Raw genomic sequence first — 10,676 nt, 5'->3', positions numbered from 1 at the left:
GAGGCCCCAGAAAGAAGCGTTGGACTGACATGCTTATATTCTCGAAAGAGAAACCTTGGCAATGCATAATCATCATCCAGTGAAATTATACTTTAAAAAGCAAAGCAAAAACCAGGGGTACTGGCACACGCTTAATCTGCACTCTGTAACAAAAAAAAAAAAAAAAAAAGAAGCATTAGAGGCCAGAAAGAAGCGTTGGACTGACATGCTTATATTCTCGAAAGAGAAACCTTGGCAATGCATAATCATCATCCAGTGAAATTATACTTTAAAAAGCAAAGCAAAAACCAGGGGTACTGGCACACGCTTAATCCCTGCACTCTGTGAGGCTGAAGCAGGATGATCACAAGGTAAACGCCAGCTTGGGCAATGTAGCAATTTAGTAAGACCCTGTCTCAAAATAAATAAAAAAATTTAAAAGGGCTCCGTGTAAGGGCCCTGGGTTCAATAGCCAGTAACAACGACAACAAAAGAAAAGAAAGAAAGAAAGAAAGAAAATACATTCCCAGATAACCAAAACTGTAAAATGCATCGCTAGCAGAACCACCCCATAAGAAATATTAAAAGAAATCCTTCCAACAAAATGTTATCCCAACCAGAGCCCTGTACGTGTGCTGGCCAGACAATTCTCTGTTGTGGCAACATGGCCAGGTAGGGTATATGGCAGCATTTCCAGCCTCTGCCTACTAGAGGCCACCAGCAGCCCCCAGTTATGACGAAAATGCCTCCAGACGTGGCCCAAGGGCCCCTTGAGGAAGACTTGCCTGGTTGGGAATCACTGGGGTAAAACAGAGTGATGTAAGATGTGACTCAAACCCGAGGAAGCAACGGACAGGAGTGGAAATAGTAAAGAATGAGTAAATATTAAAAAGTACTTTCTTTTTCTTCTCTTGATTTCTTTTGAAAAGTTTAGCGTTCATGTGATGAATTGTATTTAAAGATTTTCTAGTGAGAAACACACTCGCTGACAAAACCTTTCTTGTGTGTAACTACTTGCTTTCTGTGTGCAAGTTTGTATAAATATTTTGCTCCATTTGGTTTGCTAATGTTTTCTTTAAAATTCTGCACCGAGTTTCAAAAGTGAGATAGTCCATAGCTTTTCTTTTTATACTTTTTTCCCCTTGTCTTGGTCTCCAGGTTAAATAAACTAGACTCCTAAAATTAGTTGGGAATTTCCCCCTTTCCCCAGTCTCTGGGGCAGCTGAAATAATACAGGAATTATCTGTTTCTTAAATATACTTATAAAACCATCTGGACTTCATGGAGTTCTGATAGATTTTAAACACATAATTAAATTTCTTTAGTCTTCATGCGTACACTTTAATATGACATAATTAGATGTTTAGGAGGTAATAGTCATGTACATAGAATACACTATATGTATATATGTTTGTGGAAGTTATGTAATCCAAATTCTGTCTTAAAGATATTTAATAAATTTTCTGTGCATAAGAGCCGGGGAATTATCTCAGTGGTGCTCCCGCCTGCCTCGTAAGCACAATGTCCTGAGTTCGATCCCGGTACCAAAGAAAAATTTCTTTTCTGTGCATAGCTCAGTAGTAGAGAGTCCCTCTTCCTTCCTTGATTGCTTGCTCTTTCCTGCCTACCCTGCCATGGACTGTTTCTCCTCAGCCACGCCCCTCGGCCACGCCTCCCTGCTTTGGAAACAGTTGACTATGAACAGAAATCTGTACAGACTGAACCAAAATAAACCTCTTCTTTTTTAACTTGTGGGTATTGGATATTTTGTCCCAGTGACAAGAAAGTAACAGAGACATAGGGAGATAGATCTTTCTCAAATGGAACAGGGTTCAAGAGATGGAGGGATGTGGAAGAAAAAGAAAGGAAAGGCACAAAACAGGAGTTACAATATATTATTCACATGAAGTAAATGTCCACACTGGTGTGCATCCTAGTAATATTTTGAATTCCAGGCCTTGAGAAAAGGTCCTAAAAGCTTCAGAGATAAAAGGTCACCTGTAAAGGAAGGGACTGGGCCAGACTTGACAGCAGAAACAGGAAACTACAAGATGATGAATCCGGCCTTCAACATTTCAAGAGAAATTATTTTCAACTAGAGTCTCATTTCCAGTCAAGGTGCCAAGTTAGACTAAAGACCACTCCAGCACCTCCAGACCAAATCTCAAGACATTGACTTATCGGGCACAGCTTTTCAGGAAACAACTGGAAGGTACTGGAAGTGGGTAGGGGTCAGGCACCCCCATACAGCAGAGAGGAAAGAGAATGTCCCCCTGACAAACGGGGCCTGCAGAAATCCTGGGGAAAGGTCAGTGCAGGTGGTGCCAGAGCCCAGAGAACTAGGGCCAGGGGGGGTCTGATAAAAGCATCTGGTGTGACTGACACAGAGAAAGAAACTCTGCCAGACAGTCTGGGACGAAACTGTGACAATGACCTCGTGAACCATGTAATCAAATGATAGCAACACCAAGAGGCTATGATTAACTCTGAGATGGAAATCAACTCTCAGAAGGGCTAAATGTTATGCGGGGAAAAGACGGACCCTAAAGCCCAGGCTCACCTCTGTGGTGGCTATGAAAACCGCCTCAAGTCCCTGACATGCAGTTGCTGTCGTGTGGGCGCTTGGTGACGACTTAACCCAAAACTGTGACCTAACCGTGGGGAAAGCACAGAGAGGGAAGAGAAGAAACAAATCTCCACCCTGATGATGGGAATCCGTGATACACCTAGAAGCGGAACATAAGTGATTTCCTTAGAACCAGGCAGATAAGGAAGAAGGAGGAGGAGGAGGAGGAACAGGATGAGAAATATGTTAAATACGTTTAAGAAAGGGGTCTCAGAAAGAGTGGGAAAGAAAGGGATGCTGAAATTCATGGTTGTTGGGTGTTTTTTATTTTGTTTTGTTTTATTGTCCAGAGACGGGGTCTCACTGTGTAGTCCAAACTGGCCTTGAACTTGTTATGTAGCCCAGGTTGGCTTTGAACTCACAGCAGTCCTCCTGCCTCAGCCTCTGGAGTGCTGGAATTACAGACGTGCCTCACCACACCAGGCTCTTTTGTTTTGCTTTGTTTTTTTGTAGTATTGGGGATGGAACTCTGTCCTTTCTATTGAGCAGTGTCTCCGGCCCTAGTTGTCTGATGGTTTGTTTTTGTTTATTATTTTGGCACAGGTCTCACTAAGTCAATAAGTTGATGAGGTCAGGCTGGGTCAGAACTTGCAAGCCTCCTACCTCAGCCACCCAGAGTTCATGTTTTATTGTTGTTGTTGTTGCTGTTATTTTCCTTTTAATATCGTTTGACTGATAACTATATACATGCATTACTGTAACTGAAAATTTTTAAATACATATTTTTATGTTCTCAAACTTAAAGTTGATGAGAAAGAGCTTGTAACAAGTACACATCCCACAAATATCTAGAGAAGTTGAGGGAATAAAATACAATCTGTCAAGAAAAATCTAGAAAATTTACAAAATACAAAGAGGCAAAAATGAGAGAGCAATATTAAAACCAAAAGTATTTGCTATAAAAATAAATTATTGAAATGTCCTTATTAAAAGTCAAAGAGGTGTGTGGTTTATACAAGACACGCCCCAAACAAAAGAGAAATTAAATATTAAAGAGATTAATAATTAAAATAGCAGGCAAAGATGATTAGGTAAAATGTCAGCAAACAGAAAGCAGGGGTGGAAATATTCATAGGCCTCCTAGACTCGTGAGCAAAAGATATGAGAGCAAATGGAGTTATTGTAGGTTGACAAAGGGCAGAATTCACAGTGAAAACATGTCAGGCTACATTAATACAAAATCAGAATATGTAAATGAAAAATGGCCAGAATGCAGAGAAAGTTCCCCGCGGTGCACCTGCAGCACCAGATAACAAAGGGCTCTCCCACTCTGATCGTCAAGTGGACTAAAGAGAGACAAAGGATCCTAGCAATAGAAGTCGGAAGGCTCAGTAAACATCCAAGTCTGTAAGTAGATGAGTTAGACTGTTGCCTCCGGCCTCCAGGATGCCCTCAATGAACTCTGCCCTGAGCGTCCACACCCTGTGAACTCCCTTTCCACACTAGGCTATGGCTGGTCAGTGCCATCCACAGACCACACTGGAACAGTCAAATCCAGGCTGGGCTGTGAAAGGTGCTGCAGTTCTGCTCTCTCTCTCATCCATCACTCACTCTTTTAGTTTGTTAATTTTTTTGAGGCGGGGTCTCCCTGTGCAGTTCAGGCTGGCCTTGAATTCACTAGGTAGCCCACGCTGGCCTCAAACTCACAGCAATCCTCCTGCCTCAGCCTCCTGAGTTCCAGGATCACAGCCACCATGCCCGGCTTCATCATTCCCCCTTGAAGGGGCCAGTTGTCAAAATGTGAGGAGGGACCCCGGTGGCAAGGAACCAAGACCTCCTGCCAACAGCCACACAAGTGCACCGTCTTGGAAGGGCATCTCCAGACCCAGCTCAGCAGTGCCCTGACCACCTCATGAGCAATCCTGAGCCAGACTCATGAGGCCAGGCTGCTCTGACTTCCTGACCCACAGAAACCAAGACAGGGAAATGTGTCAGCAGTAAGCAAGCAACGCATAGCCACAGCCCTGTGCCACGTATGTCCCTCGCTTTGATCAACATGCGGTCGAATAGATAGATGGTAGAAAGATTTTAAATTTATCTCCCACGGCGTCAGTATGGCCCTCTTTTCGTACATCAGTGGAACAATTTAAACGTGATTGTGCAGGGGTCAGCATGGCTCTTCCCACCCACTTCCTGTTCTGTGCCCATACAGGTAAAATCTGACAAGGGAAATCTATGCCTTTGTGAAACAATGGCAAGGACTGGACAGAACCTGAGAATCTGGCTTTATGGTCTAAAAGCCGAAGCCATAAAGAACATCTGGCTCTAAAATCTGGTAGTGGTTGGATAGATTGTTTTCTTCATTAAATACATTTATTTTTAAAAGGTATGTGGCCTGACCTCACGTTAATGCTGACACCCCCTAAATATTCTTTAACTCTTCCCACTCCTGCTGCCTTCAGCTTTTCCGCACCAGGACACAACCAAGAGACTGCTGTTGTCACCTCAGCCTGGCGGTGCCGATGTGCTGGCTGATAGACACTTGTGGCTGTGTGTGACCCACACGTGCCAGGCTCTGTCCTAGCAGAGACGGGGGTGCCCCCATCTGTGTGGTGGGGAGTAGAGCTAAACCCAGGAATAAAAAGAGTCGAGCTAGCCGTAAAATTCAGTACGTGTGATTTGGCTCTATGCTTTTTTGTTTTGAAAACGGTACTGAAGATTACACCCAGTGCCTCATGCATGGTAGGCCAGCACTTTTACCACTAAGCCACATCCCAGCCCATGAACTCCATGTTTGTTTGTTTGTTTGTTTGTTTGTTTCAGTACTGGGGAGTGAAACCAGGCACTGAACTGCATTCCCAAACTTTTCTTTATTTTTTACTTCACAAAATTATTTGTTGCCCAGATGGGATTCGAACTTGTGAACTTCCCATTGCTGGAAGGCGTGGTGACAGTGGTTCCAGGCTCTTTCTGTCCTGCACAAAGAATTAGCCAGAACAATCAAACTTGAAAAAGCAATTTTTATTTAAAGTAGGAGAAGAAGAAGAAGAAGATAAAGAAGTACAGAAGTAAAGGGTGAAAATATGCCCTGTACACAGGACAATTCATTGCAAGAATGGTAAGACAGCAATGGCCCTGAAGTTAATGATCGCTGTCTTTTGTATCTTCTCAGGCCCCGACCCCAGAAGTTGTGTTGAGGATGGGACTTGACAGTTTCCAGTGATTGTCGGGTCACATGGTAAATCCAACTTCCTTTCCAGTTCTCTGTGATTGACAGGTTATGTCCTCTTGTCCAGCCAGCTTGCTATGCCCTAATCTCCTGCCTCATTCCTGCCTCCACCTCCCAGAGTGTGGGGAATACAGGGGTGCACCATCATGCCTGGACGATTGTGTGGATTTCTGACAATCAGTACCTATTGCACTTAGTTTGCCGGTGTCAATATTAAAAATAAAAGTATCATAGCTGGTCCTGGTGGTGGCACACATCAATAATCCCCGCACTCTGGGAGGCTGAGGCAGGTAGATTGTAAATTCAAGCCCACTCTGGGCAATTGAGGGACTTATTGAGACTCTATATTCAAATAAAATAAAGAAAAGACTGGGGACATAGCTCAGTGCAAAGGCTCAGGTTGAATCTCAGTCCCACAACAAATCAATAAAATCTTTAGAAGTCTTCTCACCAATGAACACCATCAGAGGAAACAAATCACACATCTGCTAGGTGAAACACATTGCTCTGTTTCCTGCCTAATTTTTATAAAACAGAGAGGGTCCAGGCTTTACTTCCTGACCACAGTCTTTTTAAAAATGAAAATATACAAATGTAGACATTTTTTTTGCCTAAAAGAAACACCCAAATGTTTGGAAAATTTAAAAGCATTTCAAAAAATACTAATTGGGTCAACAAAATTAAAACCTATCACAGATTACTTAGAAAACAATGGATTACAGTCAGAGTTGAATTTAGAAGTGAATTCAAAGTTTTAAGGATTCTTATTAAGGAAAATACAGGTACAAGAAGTATATGTTAACTGAAGGGGAACAGTGACGCTCAACAACTAGGCCACACACACTGAGAGGTCCGACTGGAGATTTTATTCAAGGAGTGGGAGGAGAGAGAGGGAGGAGGAGGAGAGAGAGCAGAGAGGGAGAGATGAGGAAGAAAAAGAAGAGAACAAAGAGAGGAAGGTCCTTTTATTACTTGTGGGCTGGGCTATTGCTTATTTATGAGGTGTGGGCTACTTTTAACCTATCACAGGCCAGGTTGCCTTTTATGGGTTCAGCCCTGCAGACACAGGTTTCAATTTCTCTGTCTCGCTGTGACCTTGGGGAGAGGGAAACTAAAGATAAGAGCATGAAGTCATTCTAAGAGCCAAGAAGCACCAGGAAAATGCAGCCTGTGATGGCAGCATCACAAAATACTTTAACATGATCCATTCCCTAACATTAACTATGTTTTAAAAATAGAACAAGATCAGAACGAATTTCCAAACATATCAGTATTCACAAATAATGTGAATGGATTAAAATCCCCTATAAAAAGAGAGACACTCAGTTGCCTGTAATCCCAGCTACTTGGGAGGCTGAGACAGGAAGATCTCAGGCTAGGCAATTTAGTGAGGCCCCAACTCAAAATAAAAAATGAAAAATGGCTGGAATGTAGCTTGATGAAGGGTCCCTGGGTTACAGTCCAGTAGCAGAGGGAAAGAGAGAGAGGGACAGAGACAGACAGACAGACAGACAGACACACACACACACACACAGAGTGAGAAAGAGAGAGATTCATTCAGATTTTTTGCTTCTTTTATTAGTTGGTTTTTACCAAGGCAAAAATGTACTTGCAGGGAAATACACAGTCTTAAATGAGTTTTGATGGCTGTGTAAGCCCCATGCAATTATAAACCCATAGATGATTTCCAGTAGGCAATTTCTATCGTTCCAGAAAGCTGTCCTGCACGCCTTTCACTGAACCCTACCTCCTTCGCTGGACAGCTTTGGTCTTTTTATCAGTGTGGATTCGTTTTGCTTCTTCTTTTAAACGTGTGTGTGTGTGTGTGTGTGTGTGTGTGTGTGTGTGTGTGTGTGTGATTTTCTTGTTTATTTGTGTGTGTTTTGAGACAGGGTCTCACTATGCAGTTCAGATTGGCCTTGAACTCACTGTGCAGCCCAGATTAGGCTCAAACTTGCTGCAATCCTCCTGCCTCAGCTTCTGGAGTGATGGGATTACAGGCCACACTCGGCCCTTGAATCTCATTTTAAATGGAATTAACACTATTTGGTATAGGATTTTTCCTGTTCACCCTAACATTTTAAAGATATTACACGTGTGTAAAGAATTCTATGCATACGTGATTCATTTTTTAATTGCCAAGTAAAATGACAACATATGAGCGTACAGGCATTCTCCCACGGATGAGCAGGTGAGCTGTTTCCTGTTGGACCCTAGTTTAGGTGCAGCCTCTACCTGTTTAGCAGCAGAACTCCGTGGGGCCCAGTCCATGCCTTCCCAGGCACCTGGAGGGGGTCAACAGGCTGCAGCGCCCCCTGATGGCCGCACTGGCAGGAGGCAAACCCAAAGATTTAGGGCTACGCATGCGCAACCGCAAAGAGCAGGCGCAGTCTCCTTTCCGAGATGCCCGCCGTTAAATCAACCTCTTGAAGCCTTGGAAAGCGGTTCCGATCTAATCTGCACACTTGTGAGAGCTCGGCAGCTGACAGGGAAGGGGCGGCAAGTACCAGCCTTCAGAGCAGGAAAAAGGAAGCTATTAAACTGCCTATTTGTTCAAAGAGACAGAGAGAGAGAGACAGAGAGAGAGACAGAGAGAGAGACAGAGAGAGAGTACAAAGAAGAATTACAAAAAAAAAAAAAACTAAATTACAAGTGTGGGTTACAGTAATTGCTAAATTATAGAGCTTCGAATTTATCAGACCCACGCCCCCTCAGCTTCCAGGGCTGCCTTGAGCTGACAGAGCCGGAAGTTCTTTGCGAGTGTGGCAGGCTCTGAGCGTTGGCCAGAGGAGCCGCCTCTCTGCTCCAGCCAGGACTACAGGCCCGGGCGGATGAGGCCGGTTCCTTTGCGTGTGAATCCTCCGGAGAAGTGCGGCCAGCGCTGGACTTGGGAGTAGGACGGATGCCGGCATCTTGGGGATTTGTGAAAGCAGCAGCGGCCTATGGCCAATCAGAGCCCTGGGATATTTTTTTCCCCCAGCACCAGGGACTGAACCCAGGGCCTTCACACTGAGCTACATCCCCAGTCCTTTTGCATTTTTTAATTTGAGACAGGGTCTCGCCACATTACTCAAGCTGGGCTAGAATTTGGGATCCTCCTGCCTCGGCCTCCTTCAGGGCTGGGGTTACGGGTGTGCACCACCCTCTGTCTCTGACTGTTTTCTTCCAAGGTCATTTGGTTGAGGCAGAGAGTGCCCTTCATCGGGATGGGATCCCCTTTTCATTTTCACCCTTCCATGGGAACGCCGTGCTCCCCGCAGTGGGTGCCCCATCTCTGCCGTGATGCCAGCCTGTTTGAGCCCTCCCTTCTGTGCTCACCTGGTCTGTGCCCCTGGTACACCAGCCCCACGCAGCTGTGTTCCAGCCACCTTCCTGGAAATGCTCCTAAGCTTTTCACGCCGTCCTGTTCTCTCCCACGCACTCCCTTCAGGGAAAGACTTAATCCTATCTCCGCAACATGCAAAGTGTGTGAAGTGAACTCTGCTAAGGCCGCTTAGAAGCCCAGACCCAACTATTCAGCCCCTTGCACTATGCACCCATGGAAGAAGAGGTGAGTTCATTTTCCAGCAAATGTATTTATTTATTTTACACAGTATTTTTAAATTTTTAAATTTCAAATGTTTTAAAACTGCAAGTCAGGTGTGGGAGTGCTCACCTATAATCCTAGCTATTTGGGAGGCTGAGGCAGGAAGATAACAAATTCAAGGCCAGTCTGACCAACTTAGTGAGACTCTGTCTCAGAATAAAAAATAAAAAGGGCTGGAGATGGAGCTCAGTGACCGGGTACTCTGGATAACCCCAGGCTGGGAGTGGGAGTGGATGTTGCAGATCATTCAGAGAAGCCAGAAAATGTGGCCTGTAATCAGGAGAACAACTGCCCACAGAAGTAGACCCACAGATGGAATTTTCAGACAAGGTCTTTACATAGAGTCAAATTAAAACCTTGAGAGATCTAGCTGGGTATGATTGTGCATGCCTGTAATCCCAGCATTGGGGAGGCTGAGGCAGGAGGATTGCTGTGAGTTCAAGGCCAGCCTGAACTACATAGCAAGTCCCTGTCTCAAAACCACTAAGAGAGAGAGAGAGAGAGAGAGAGAGAGAGAGAGAGAGAGAGAGAGAGAAGGGAAAGGTAGGAAAAGACAGACAGCATGTGTGAAATTAGGAATTTTCAAAAGGTAAATGGAAACTATAAAAATAACCAAATGAGAAGCTGGGGTAGCTCTGTGATATGCTTGCCCGGGATGCACGAGGCTTTACATCTGATCCTTCGCTCTACAGCAGAAACAGACTAACTCCCGTACCTCTGCCCCCCTCAGCCCCTGCCAACCTCCTTCCTGCCAAGGGCATTCCTAGGGACTCCCCGGCAGGGGGCCAGTGGGGGGCAGGGGCAGAGGCGCCCTCACGGGACTTCTGGGCCCGGACTCTTAATCAGGGCGACGGAAGAGGCCGGGGCAGCTCCGTACGTGCCAGGACTGGCTAATGAGCCTGTGCCCCAGAAAGCGAGGGAAGAGGGCGGAGGAGGAGGAGGAGGTAGTGGTGGAGGTGGTGGAGGAGGAGGCGGCGGAGGCGCGAGGCGCGCAGCTCCCTGGCAGCCAGGACTCTCCAAGTAATTAGTTTTGAAATCAGGCAGACGGTTCAAGAGCCACTCACTCCGGGCAGCTTTAATTATTTATGCTCCCTTTTCCTGCTGATTATTTACAACCACCCTCTCCGAAAGGGGGCGGGAGATCTTTTCTCCACGGGCTCTCAGAGCTCCTTCAGCTGTGGCTCCCATGAGGCCCGGCGGCATCCACAAGGTGCTGGGCTCTGGGCCTGCAGGGCCATCAGCTGGGGAGATTCCGCCGGCCCACGGCAGAGAGCCCGGAGACCCGCTCGCCTTCGGGACTGCGACGGAGCCGGAGC

This window comes from Fukomys damarensis, unplaced genomic scaffold, assembly GCF_012274545.1.
Source record: "Fukomys damarensis isolate Sample0158 unplaced genomic scaffold, DMR_v1.0_HiC HiC_scaffold_23, whole genome shotgun sequence".
NCBI classification, from domain to species: domain Eukaryota; kingdom Metazoa; phylum Chordata; class Mammalia; order Rodentia; family Bathyergidae; genus Fukomys; species Fukomys damarensis.
This window is presented reverse-complemented; position numbering follows the sequence as displayed.